The 13,865-nt window shown below is 43.2% G+C and overlaps 1 pseudogene; it reads right to left on the bottom strand.

The window, feature by feature from the left end:
- The window catches only part of LOC139569826 (formin-2-like), an 82,693-nt pseudogene that overhangs the window by 55,996 nt on the left and 12,832 nt on the right, over positions 1-13,865 (bottom strand).

Below are 13,865 nucleotides of genomic sequence, written 5' to 3'. Positions count from 1 at the left end.
TGATGACAACTTTGCACACTCTTGGCATTCTCTCATCCAGCTTCATGAGGTAGTCAACTGGAATGCATTTCAATTAACAGATGTGCCTCGTTAAAAGTGAATTAGTGGAGTTTATTTCTTTCTTATTGCGTTTGAGCCAATCAGTTGTGTTGTGACAAGGTAAGGGGGTTATACAGAAGATAGCGCAATTTGGTAAAAGACCAAGTTCATACGTTGGCAAGAAAAGCTCAAATAAGCAAAGAGAAACGACAGTCCATCATCACTTTACGACATGAAGGTCAGTCAATCTGGAAAATTTCAAGAACTTTGAATGTTTCTTCAAGTGCAGTCACAAAATCCATAAAGCACTATGATGAAACTGGCTCTAAGGACCACCACAGGAATGGAAAACCCAGAGTGACTTCTGCTTCAGAGGATAAGTTCATTAGAGTTAACTGCACATCAGAAATTGCAGGCCAAATAAATTCTTCACAGAGTAACAGATACGTCTCAACATCAACTTTTCAGAGGAGACTGTGAATCAGGCTTTCGTGGTCGAATTGCTGCAAAGAAACCACTACTAAAGGACACCAATAAAAATAAGAGACTTGCTTGGGCCAAGAAACACGAGCAATGGACATTAGACCGATAGAAATGTGTCCTTTGGTCTGGAGTCCAAATTGGAGATTTTTGGTTCCAACCACCGTGTCCTTGTGAGATTTGGTGTGGGTAAATGGATGATCTCCGCATATTACGGTGTATTTCCCACCGTAAAGCATGGAGGAGGAGGTTTTATGGTGTGGGGGTGCTTTGCTGGTCACACTGTCTGTGATTTATTTAGAATTAAAGGCATTATTACCAGCATGGCTACCGCAGCATTCTGCAGCGATATGCCATCCCATCTGGTTTGGGCTTCATGGGACTGCAATTTGTTTTTCAACTGGACAATGACGCGACACACCTCCAGGCTGTGTAAGGGCTATTTTATCAAAAAGGATAGTGCTGGAGTGCTGCATCAGATGACTTGGCCTCCACAATTCCCCGACCTCAACAAAATTGAGATAGTTTGGGATGAGTCAGACCGCAGAGTGAAGGAAAAGCAGCCAACAAGTGCTCAGCATATGTGGAACTCCTTCAAAGCTGTTGGAAAATCATTGCAGGTGAGGCTGGTTGAGAGAATGTCAAGAGCGTGCAAAGTTGTCATCAAGGCAAAGGGTGGCTATTTGAAGAATCTCAAATATAAAATATATTTTGATTTAACACATTTTTGGTTACTACATGATTCCATATGTGTTATTTCATAGTTTTGATGTCTTCACTATTATTCAACAATGTAGAAAATAGTAAAAATAAAGAAAACCCTTGAATGAGTAGGTGTTCTAAAACTTTCTACCGGTAGTGTACTTTGTATATATAGTGTATGTTCTTCACTGCAGCTCTGACTGAGCGAGTATGAAAAGTGAATCAGCATGGGGTTCTGCTCTTCGTCGTTCATTCAAGTTTGTCTGTATACCTCTGAATACACAGAGGTAGTCCCTCTAGAGGGAAGAGCACACACAAGGCTCTGTCCCAATACTCTACTAACCCCTCTTTAATATCCTCGCTTCCTCTGTGACCACTTAGAGCTGAAGTGCTCGGCTAGTGCTCTACCATGGTACTTAAATCTATCAAATTCTTTTCGATCAGTGGCTGACAGAAAAGGACAGTAGAAACTTAGGATGGGAAGCTATGTAAGACTATTGGGTCAGAGCCACAGAGCAGCAGTCTCAGGGGAGGAACCACATGACAGACTGGCCTACCACAGTGTCTCCCAGTCATCAGTGTGGGTTTATTCGCCACATGCCACTCACTGGCTCTGCACCTCACTGGGCCTGGAAGCCAGGGGGAGCCAGACCTCACACCACATAATCCCTGTCTGGCTACAGTACATCCCTTCCTCATGTCATTCACAGGCAAGGGATTAGAGTGACGGAGAGAGGGACACCAAGAGACAGAGATAGGGATGGGACCAAAAACAGACAAGGGTAGACAGACAGACAAACGCACGCACACACAATGTACAGTACCGGTTTGGCCTTGGACTTGGTGATGGTGTCTGATATTGGCTTCTTCTTCTCCTTCATAGCACTTTTGGAGAATAACTCGACAAACTCATCAAAATCCACTGATGGCTCCTCGATCTTCTCCCAGACCAGAGAACCACTCGCATCCCTCAAGTAGAAGACAGAAAGATCTGTATTATATCTCTATCATTGGATCTTTATCCTGTTGATGTATACCCTCTTAGAAGAAAGGTGCTATCTAGAACCTAAAAGGGTTCTTCGGCTGTCCCCATAAGAGAACCCTTTGAAGAACCCTGTTTGGTTCCAGGTAGAACACTTTTGGTTCTAGGTTGAACAGTTTTGGCTTCCATATAAAACCATTTCCACAGAGGGTTCTACATGGAACCCAAAATGGTTCTACCTGGAACCAAAATGGGTTCTCCAATGGGGACAGCCAAAGAATCATTTTGGAACCCTTTTTTCTAAGAGTGTACCTCAAACTTACAATTCAAAATGTCTGACATGTTGTGCTTTACCGAGCCCCAGAATGCAGAGAGCAGTACCACAGTACCTCTTCAGACAATTACTGTACAGTACATTACATTTCCAATAACTTCCTATAAACCCACCACTATATCCACTAGTTATTATAAGGTGGACTTATTTTCTGACATGTCACAGTACTACAGTATTATAGCATGCATGACATCTTTATGTGTGAAGTCGGACCAAGTACATCAGTACCAAAGCACATCACAACAACCGTTTCAACTCAAACACCATCTCATCGCACTCTTTTCCCACATCTTTCTCTCATTTTACACTGGGTTCCCATCTCTATAACATGGCTGATCTTTATCTTCAGCAGAAAACCCCTTCTATAGTTTGGTAAGGAAAGCCTCCATACATGTCAATGATCCATCTCTATCTTTTGTATTCTCATTCATGAGTTATGTTGATTGTTTTCTCATATAGCTAAACAGGTAGCTATGGATAAACATATACACTGGCTATACAAAACATTAAGAACACCTCTTTTCTTGACTAGGTGAATCCAGGTGAAAGCTATGATCCCTTATTGATGTCACTTGTTAAATAGACTTCAATCAGTGTAAATCAAGCGGAGGAGACAGGTTAAAGAAGGATTTTTAAGCCTTGAGACAATTGAGACATGGATTGTGTACTATATCTGTGCCATTCAGAGGGTGCATAGGAAAGACAAATGATTTAAGTGCCTTTGAATGGGTTATCGTAGTAGGTGCTAGGCGCACCGGTTTGTGTCAAGAACTGCAACGTTGCTGGGTTTTTGACGCTTAGCAGTTTCCCGTGTCTATCAAGAATGTCCCACCACCCAAAGGACATCCAGTCAACTTGACACAACAGTGGGGAGCATTGGAGTCAACATGGGCCAGCATCCCTGTGGAATGCCATTCCCTGACAAATTGAGGCTATTCTGAAGGCAAATGTAATGTTTGGCAATGTAATGTTTTGTACACTCAGTGTATATCTAAAGTGATTGGACTAAAGTGGACTAGTAATTACTTTTTAGAATGCAGCTGGATCCTGGTCCAGTAGAGAGGCTTCATGGGCTTGGGGGGCTCGATGGGGGCCTTCTGGGGTCCAGCCTCCTGGGCCATGGAGGCCATGAAACCTCCGGGAGGGGGAGGAGGGCCAAAGCCTGGGGTAGATGGAGGTCCACTGCTGGGGGGTGTGGGCGGAGGAGGGGGGCCCATACCTGGTAGAGGGGGTGGAGGTCCAAAGCTCTGCAGGGGAGGGGGTGGAGGTGGGGGACAGGTTCTGCACATACCAGGTAAAGGAGGAGGAAGGGGAGGAGGAGGACCAGCCCCACCAGAGAGAGGGGGTGGGGGTGGTGTTGGCCCTCCAGAGAGCTGAGGTAAAGGATGAGGGGGAGGAGGAAGAAGAGGAGGGGGTATATCTGGGGTGGGGGGAGGTGGTGGCTGGGTACCACTCTGCTGCTGCTGTTGGCAGATACAGACAAAGCCAGGGTTTGGGAGGGAGGAGGAGGAGATCAGTGGGACAGAGGCTGAGGGGATTGACCCTCCCTTGAAAGGCACTTAAAATCTAAAGCCCTCCTTCACAGGTGATGTCTGTACGGAAACCTCCATCCTCTTCTTCCATGTGTGGTTGACACCCCCTAAGGCCACAGTATTGTCCCTATCCCCACTCTCCTTAGAGTGGACCTCCATCTCCAGAGATGCATGCTGTATTTCCAGTGCTGCAATCTTTATCCTCAAGTCATTGATGATCTGCTCCAGCCCTGGAATATCACTGCCATTATCCTCTTGTGACAGATTCCCTGACTTTGATGAATCCTGTCAGGAAACAATTATTTCAGACCCACTCTTCCAGCAGCAGCAATAAAAAATACAAAACATTGTACATATTAATATTACATGAAGTGATGTTTTGAAGCCCTTTTTGAAGGATGTAAACTGTCAAGCAGGTTTACATTAACACTTTAAGGAATGTGCCTTCTAGGCCTAGTATACCACATGCTCACAAAAAAGCTATATTTTGAATAATTTCTCAGACTTAAAACCTAGTGGATGTGACACGCCACACCCTGAGTGAAAAGGGTAAACACCCACAACTGAGCGCGTTTGGTTGCAGGGTTATGGACCATTGTAAGTTGAGGGTAAGGTCAGGATCAGGGAAGGCCACATGTCTAGACTCCATTCTTGTAGCTCCTGGGTAGATAGAACAGAGATGGGGAGACTCTTCGAAGATTTAACCCACAAGGCGATCAAAGTCTCAATGAGCTCCAAAGAGGCCTTGTGAAGAGTGCAGAGCCCAGAGTTAGATGCACATATTCCAGCCATGTCTATAGTTACTCTACAGTGTGTGTTGAGCTTACAGTTCAAATATTTTTAAGTGAAGTTCAGGATACCATTACAAGCTAAAAAGCTCAACAGGACATCAAAAATAGACCTTCTTCTGACAATGACCTACCTATCATGGAATTCTTCACATTTTATTGTGTTACTAAATGGGTTTAAAATATATATATATATATTTTGTCAACGGTCTACACAAAAAACGATGTAATGTCAAAGTGATGAATGAAACACTAATATACTTTCATTAGATAGCCACATCTTCAAGTTCTTCAAGCTCTGTCATGGTGTTGGGGTTCATGGCTAGATAGCAATTTTCACGTCTGGCCATAGATTTTCAAGCAGATTCAAGTCAAAATGATAACTTGGCCACTCAGGAACATTCACTGTCTTCTTGGTACACAACTCCAGTATAGATTTGGCTTTGTATTGTAGGTTATTGTCCTCCTGAAAGGTGAATTCCTCTCCCGGTGTCTGGTGTAAAGCAGACTGAAGCAGGTTTTACTCTAGGATTTTACTTGTGCTTAACTCCATTCCATTTCTTTTTATCCTGAAAAACTCCTGTCTATGCCAATGTCAAGCATACCCATAACATGATGCAGCCACCACCATGCTTGGAAATAAGGAGGCAGTCAGTGAAGTGTTGTGTTGGATTGCCCCAAACATAAGGCTTTGCATTTAGGACATTAAGTGTATTCCTTTGCAGTATTTTCTTGCAGTACAACTTTAGTGCCTACAAGACACTTTTCACTGTCATTTAGGTCATTATTGTGGAGCAACTACAATGTTGTTGATGAATTCTCAGTTCTCTCCCATCACAGCCATTGAACTCTGTCACCAGGGCCTCATGGTATTTATTATGGATCCCCATTAGCTGCTGCTGAGGCAAACAGCCCAACAATCGTTTTATTATCTATTTCTATCAGCCAATCATCAGTCATAGTGCTGTGCTTGTTCAATGTCCTTCCCTATAACGCGTGCTGAAAGTTTGTCATCAAGTTCAGGGAGTGAATAATTTAATCAATAAACAAAACATAATACAAAACAAGAAACCCGAACACACAGACACGAAACAGAAACAATGACGCCTGGGGAAGAAACCAAAGGGAGTGACATATATAGGGTAGGTAATCAAGGAGGTGATGGAGTCCAGGTAAGTGTCATTATGCGCTGATGCGTGTAATGATGGTGACAGGTGTGCCCCCATAATGAGCAGCCTGGTGACCTAGAGGCCGGGCATGTATCCTGTAAAACACAATTTTCCCCAATAGTTTACAAAGGTTGGTAACAGGCTGATTGGTCAGCTATTTGAGCCAGTAAAGGGGGCTTTACTATCCTTAGGTAAGGGAATAACTTTTGCTTCCCTCCAGGCCTGAGGTCACACACTTTCTAGTAGGCTTAAATTGAAGATATGGCAAATAGGACTGGCAATATCGTCCGCTATTATCCTCAATAATTTTCAATCCAAGTTGTCAGACCCTGGTGGCTTGTCATTGTTGATAGACAAGAATCATTTTTTCACCTCTTCCACACTTTATGGAATTCAAAATTACAATGCTTGTCTTTCATAATTTGGTCTGATACTTGGCTTTGTTGCTGGCATGTCATGCCTAAGTTTAATAATCTTGTCAATGAAAAAATGATTAAAGTAGTTGGCAATATCAGTGGGTTTTGTGATGAATGGGTCATCTGATTCAATCAATGACGGAGCGTAGGTGCTCCAAAGCTTTTTACAATCATTATTTATGTCATTTATCTTTGTTTCATAGTGTAGCTTCTTCTTTTTAATAATTTAACAGGTTTTACAGTCATTTTCTTAATGGGTGCATGCTTATTATTTAACTGGGATAAGCAAATTCATAGAAGTGTCAAGTGCAGCGCCTGGTAGCTCCTCATAACACACCACGGACCAACAAATATTATTTTCATCAGCAACATAAGAATCGCTACAAAACTTATTGTATGGCCTCTTATAAACTATATTAGTCCCAGCCTTTGGAACTTTGGTTTTCCTAGATATTGCTACTATATTGCGATCACTACATCCGATGGATTTGGATACTGCTTTCTAACAAATTTCTGCAGCATTAGTAAAGATGTTATCAATACATGTTGATGATTTCAGTCATGTGCTTTTTGTAACTACCCTGGTAGGTTGATTGGGGTGGCAGCGTATCCTAGTGGTCAGAGCGTTGGACTAGTAACCAAAAGGTTGCAAGATCAAATCCCTGAGCTAACAAGGTACAAATCTGTCGTTCTGTCAATCTGCCCTTGAACAAGGCACTGTTCCTATGCTGTCATTGAAAATAAGAATTTGTTCTTAACTGACTTGCCTAGTTATATAAAGGTAAAAAAAAATGTGATAACCTGAACCAGGTTGCAGGCACTAGTTTGAAGCTTTCTCTTGAGTGAGCAGCCTGATGAAAGCCAGTCAATATTTAAATCACCCAGAAAATATACCTCTATTTATATCACATACATTATCAAGCATTTCACACATGTTATCCAGATACTGACTGTTAGCATTTGGTGGTCTATAGCAGCTTCCCACCAGAATGGGCTTTAGATGAGACAGATTAACCTGTAGCCATATTACTTCAACAGTATTTAATGAGATCATGTCTAAGCTTTACAGGAACGTGGTTCTGAATATAAACAGCCACACCTCCACCTTTGGCATTTCTGTATTTTCTGTAGATCGTATAACCATGTATTGCTACCACTGTATCATCAAAGGTATTATCTAAGTGAGTTTCAGAGATTGCCAGAATATGAATGTCAGTTACTAGCAAATTATTGATTTCATGAACCCCTGATCAGTGTCCTTCCTATCTTGCAGCTCAGCTCACAAGGACAACTGTATCTTTGTTGTGTCTAGGTGGTTTCATCCACAGCATAATTATTAACTTGACCATGTATATTAAAGAGATATTCAATGTCTGATTTGTTATTGTTACCCGTCTACCAATCACTGCCCTTCTTTACATGAGGCTTTCGAAAAGCTCCCCTTACTTTGTAGTTGAATCTGTGCTTGAAATTCAAAACTTGACTGAGGTACCTTACAGATGTTGTAAGTATGGGGGACAGAGGATTGGATAGTCATTCAAAAATCATGTCGATCCCTATGATTTCACACAGAGTGAGTCCATGTAACTTATTATGTGATTTGTTCAGCCATATTTTACTCCTGAACTAATTTAGGCTTACCTAAACAAAGGGGGTGAATACTTATGCAACAACTATATTTTAGTTATTTAATTTACATTAATTTATAAACCTTTGTAGAACTTTCTTTTTACTTTGACATCATGGATTATTTTGTGTAGATCAATTGCAAAAAGAAAACACAATTAAATCTATAGCAATCCCATTTTGTAATTACATTACATTACATTTACATTTAAGTCATTTAGCAGACGCTCTTATCCAGAGCGACTTACAAATTGGTGCATTCACCTTATGATATCCAGTGGAACAACCACTTTACAATAGTGCATCTAACTGTTTTAAGGGGGGGGGGGGGGGGTTAGAAGGATTACTTTATCCTATCCTAGGTATTCCTTAAAGAGGTGGGGTTTCAGGTGTCTCCGGAAGGTGGTGATTGACTCCGCTGACCTGGCGTCGTGAGGGAGTTTGTTCCACCATTGGGGTGCCATAGCAGCGAACAGTTTTGACTGGGCTGAGCGGGAACTGTACTTCCTCAGAGGTAGGGAGGCGAGCAGGCCAGAGGTGGATGAACGCAGTGCCCTTGTTTGGGTGTAGGGCCTGATCAGAGCCTGAAGGTACGGAGGTGCCGTTCCCCTCACAGCTCCGTAGGCAAGCACCATGGTCTTGTAGCGGATGCGAGCTTCAACTGGAAGCCAGTGGAGAGAGCGGAGGAGCGGGGTGACGTGAGAGAACTTGGGAAAGTTGAACACCAGACGGGCTGCGGCGTTCTGGATGAGTTGTAGGGGTTTAATGGCACAGGCAGGGAGCCCAGCCAACAGCGAGTTGCAGTAATCCAGACGGGAGATGACAAGTGCCTGGATTAGGACCTGCGCCGCTTCCTGCGTGAGGCAGGGTCGTACTCTGCGAATGTTGTAGAGCATGAACCTACAGGAACGGGTCACCGCCTTGATGTTAGTTGAGAACGACAGGGTGTTGTCCAGGATCACGCCAAGGTTCTTAGCACTCTGGGAGGAGGACACAATGGAGTTGTCAACCGTGATGGCGAGATCATGGAACGGGCAGTCCTTCCCCGGGAGGAAGAGCAGCTCCGTCTTGCCGAGGTTCAGCTTGAGGTGGTGATCCGTCATCCACACTGATATGTCTGCCAGACATGCAGAGATGCGATTCACCACCTGGTTATCAGAGGGGGGAAAGGAGAAGATTAATTGTGTGTCGTCTGCATAGCAATGATAGGAGAGACCATGTGAGGATATGACAGAGCCAAGTGACTTGGTGTATAGCGAGAATAGGAGAGGGCCTAGAACAGAGCCCTGGGGGACACCAGTGGTGAGAGCACGTGGTGCGGAGACAGATTCTCGCCACGCCACCTGGTAGGAGCGACCTGTCAGGTAGGACGCAATCCAAGTGTGGGCCGCGCCGGAGATGCCCAGCTCGGAGAGGGTGGAGAGGAGGATCTGATGGTTCACAGTATCAAAGGCAGCCGATAGGTCTAGAAGGATGAGAGCAGAGGAGAGAGAGTTAGCTTTAGCAGTGCGGAGCGCCTCCGTGACACAGAGAAGAGCAGTCTCAGTTGAATGACTAGTCTTGAAACCTGACTGATTTGGATCAAGAAGGTCATTCTGAGAGAGATAGCAGGAGAGCTGGCCAAGGACGGCACGTTCAAGAGTTTTGGAGAGAAAAGAAAGAAGGGATACTGGTCTGTAGTTGTTGACATCGGAGGGATCGAGTGTAGGTTTTTTCAGAAGGGGTGCAACTCTCGCTCTCTTGAAGACGGAAGGGACGTAGCCAGCGGTCAAGGATGAGTTGATGAGCGAGGTGAGGTAAGGGAGAAGGTCTCCGGAAATGGTCTGGAGAAGAGAGGAGGGGATAGGGTCAAGCGGGCAGGTTGTTGGGCGGCCGGCCGTCACAAGACGCAAGATTTCATCTGGAGAGAGAGGGGAGAAAGAGGTCAAAGCACAGGGTAGGGCAGTGTGAGCAGATTACACAGAAATGTGAAAAAATTCAAGGTGGGTGAATACTTATGAAACCTGTCTAGTTATTATAGGATAAGCTTGACCTCTGATGGAAGAACAGGAGTGATATCTACATGCTCTGTCATTATACAAAATATAACCACAAGAGGACAGTATTGTATCAAAACCTGTCTGGGACTGGGTATTCGTTCACTTGCAGTTGTAAGAGCAAACTACAAAGATCTGTTATCCTCCTGAGGCACTCACAGTAATTATCCATTCAGTTGAATGTGGCAAAACATTTTCAATGTCATGCTGTTTGAACAAATGTTCTTCTCTGGAGCACTGCTTGAGGTGGTACACAACAAAAACAGTGTTGATAACATACCTGAGCTGGCTGTGGAGGGGGCCACAAGATCTTGATGCGGCCTGGGGTATGCCCTTCATGGGGCACCCAGAGGTGGGAGGGCAGGCCAAAAGTAGCCCAGGTATATAGCTGGTCCTCCTGGGGGAGAGAAGGCAATGAACATGCATTTTTCAGCATCTACTTTTAGATCTATATTTTATTCACAGTAACACAGTACCATATACTGTAGTAACACCATATAATAACCAGGTGAATACTACAGGTGATCATAACCGGAAGATTTTACCAACATAATTTAAATTGATTTGGTTTACTTATACACACAAATAAAGAAAAATTGTCCAAAAGAGGACAGCGGACAGACAAAAGGGCAGATATCTATTTAATGTACAGTCAATAGCTGACAGACAAACAGGAAATCTAATTTACTTATCTTCAAGGAATAAATCAATAAAGCAATCCAGATGACCTATGTCTGTTGATTCCAGTTCAGATGACATTCACCAACAATGCCAAATTGTAACGGTCGTCGTATGAAGAAGGTGTGGACCAAAGCGCAGCGTGGGAAGTGTTCATGATTATTTATTTAAAAAAACTGAACACTGAGACAAAATAACAAAATGTAACAACACGAAACAGTTCTGTCTGGTGCAGACAGAAAAACAGAAAACAACTACCCACAAAAACCATGTGCGAAAAAGCTACCTAAGTATGGTTCTCAATCAGAGACAACGATAGACAGCCTCTGATTGAGAACCACACCCGGCCAAACAACAAAGAAATACAAAACATAGAAACTGAACATAGAATGCCCACCCAAATCACACCCTGACCAAACCAAAATAGAGACATAAAAAGCTCTCTATGGTCAGGACATGACACAAATAAAGAGGGCTTTTACTTTCCGAATTGAACAAATACAAATGTCTACTTTTCAAAAGTGAGGTAAGGTACAGTGTTTGCTAAGTACAAGGCTCCCTATAGTAGAATGCAACCTCTGGCAAATTGCGAGAAGCTAAAAGTTAACACCACCTTCAAAGCCAATCTCATTCGTCTGAGGTATGAAAAGTGTTCTTGTTTCTGTATATTCTATTAGTTCCTCTTAATGCATGAGAGTGTATTCCTTAACAACTGAACAAATTATTTTCCTGGGAAATGGCTGTGAATGGTTTCCACTGTAGCAAGCAGTTTCAGCACGGCACAGTAATATGATATTGACTACATAACCACATAGAATTGGGCAATTCTAAGGGCCCAATTTAGTATGAATCTGAATGTATTCCAAATCATAATTCAGAGACCATTACATAATGACTATCCATCTATGTAAGAATCTCAAGCCATTCCAACACTGTGCATGTCAAGTGTGTGTGTGTTTATGAGTGTGTGTCTACACTTTAGGGACAAATACGCAATTTGTTCCAGTCTGAGAGCTGACCTTAGGTATCGCTTTCTCTGTGCAGTTATTGCCAGAACAAAACATTAACCAGAACCCCAGCTTTAGCTGAAGCTAGAATCACAACTACAGAACAGACCCAGATGAAAACATGATCAAAACCTGTCATAGCCTCCTACTCTATAACATCAACCTTAATAAAAGGTATCCATATTTTCTCCCTAGAGACATTGCTGGTTCACTAGGGAGGGATTATATCTCATGGAGTCATTCAAGGCTGTCTATTTTTTACAGGGGAGAGGACAGTGTGTGTGAGAGAGAGGGAGAGAGGGAGAGAGGGAGAGAGAGAGAGAGAGAGAGAGAGAGAGAGAGAGAGAGAGAGAGAGAGAGAGAGAGAGAGAGAGAGAGAGAGAGAGAGAGAGAATGAAAGAGTAGCATTACAAAAACAGGAGAAAGGAAAGAAAAAAGGGCAAGAGATTGAGTGAGAGAGAGAGACAAAAGAGAGAGAAGGGAGAACAATGGGTGAGAGAGAGCAGCATTGTCAAAAGACACGGGGAGATGTTGACTCTGGTCAAGTTGAATAATGCAGAGCTGGGGGTCCAATCCCAGGACCAGGTAGAGACAGTGAGAGGGGACAAACTGCTCTTACCAACCCAGGCACAGTGAGCATTCTGCTGGGTAAGTGCAGCCTGAGCCCTGGGAACATGGGGCTCTTATGCAACGCGGTAAGCAGATGTTCTACGCAAGCAGTGTGTGTATGTGTATGTGTGTGTGTGTGTCACATAATGACAGTTTTTAAGGCATGCATGCGTGTGTGTGTGTAGGTACTGAATGAAAACATGTGTGAATATGTGTGTGCCTGTTTGTTAGTGTGCATACGTTGCAGGGAAGTTCTGTATTTCTATGTGAGTTTGTGTGCATGTTATGTCTGAGTGTTTGTGACAATGTGTTTATGTACAGTGCCAGTCAAAAGTTTGGAAACACCAACTCATTCCAGGGTTTTTCATTATTTGTACTATTTTCTACATTGTAAAATAATAGTGAAGACATCAAAACTATGAATATACAATTATATTTTATATTTGAGATTCTTCAAAGTAGCCACTTTTTGCCTTGGTGACAGCTTTGCACATCTGGAATGCATTTCAATTAACAGGTGTGCCTTGTTAAAAGTTCATTTGTGGAATTTCTTTCCTTCTTAATGCGTTTGAGCCAATCAGTTGTGTTGTGACAAGGTAGGGATGGTATACAGAAGATAGCCCTATTTGGTAAAAGACCAAGTACATATTATGTCAAGAACAGCCCAAATAAGCAAAGAGTAATACAACAGTCCATCATTACTTTAAGACATGAAGGTCCGTCAATGTAGAACATTTCAATAACTTCGAAAGTTTCTTCAAGATCAGTTGCAAAAACCATCAAGCGCTATGATGACACTAGCTTGAGGACCGCCACAGGAAAGGAAGACCCTGAGTTACGTCTGCTGCGGAGGATAAGTTCATTATAGTTAACTGCACCTCAGATTGCAGCGCAAATAAATGTAACAGACACATCTCAACATCAACTGTTCAGAGGAGACTGCGTCAATCAGGCCTTCATGGTCTAATTGCTGCAAAGAAACCATTATTAAAGGACAACAAGAATAAGAAGAGACTTGCTTGGGCCAAGAAACACAAGCAATGGACATTAGACCGGTGGGAGTCTGTCCGTTGGTCTGATGAGTCCAAATGTGAGATTTTTGGTTCCAACCGCGTGTCTTTGTGAGATGCAGAGTAGGTGAACGGATGATCTCTGCATGTGTGGTTCCCACCGTGAAGAATGGAAGAGGTGGTGTGATGATGTGGGGGTGTTTTGCTGGTGACATTGTCGTGGGAATTATTTATTATTCAAGGCGCACTTATCCAGCATGACTACCACAGCACTCTGCAGCGATATGCTATCCAGTCTGGTTTGCGCTTAGTGGGACTGTCATTTGTTTTTCAACAGCGCAATGACCCAAAACACACCTCCAGGCTGTGTAAGGGCTATTTGACCAAGAAGGAGAGTGATGGAGTGCTGCATCAGATGACCTGGCCTCCACAATCACCCTCTCAACCCAATTGAGAT

Source organism: Salvelinus alpinus, chromosome 3 (genome assembly GCF_045679555.1).
Source record: "Salvelinus alpinus chromosome 3, SLU_Salpinus.1, whole genome shotgun sequence".
Classification (NCBI taxonomy): Eukaryota; Metazoa; Chordata; class Actinopteri; order Salmoniformes; family Salmonidae; genus Salvelinus; species Salvelinus alpinus.
This window is presented reverse-complemented; position numbering and strand designations above follow the sequence as displayed.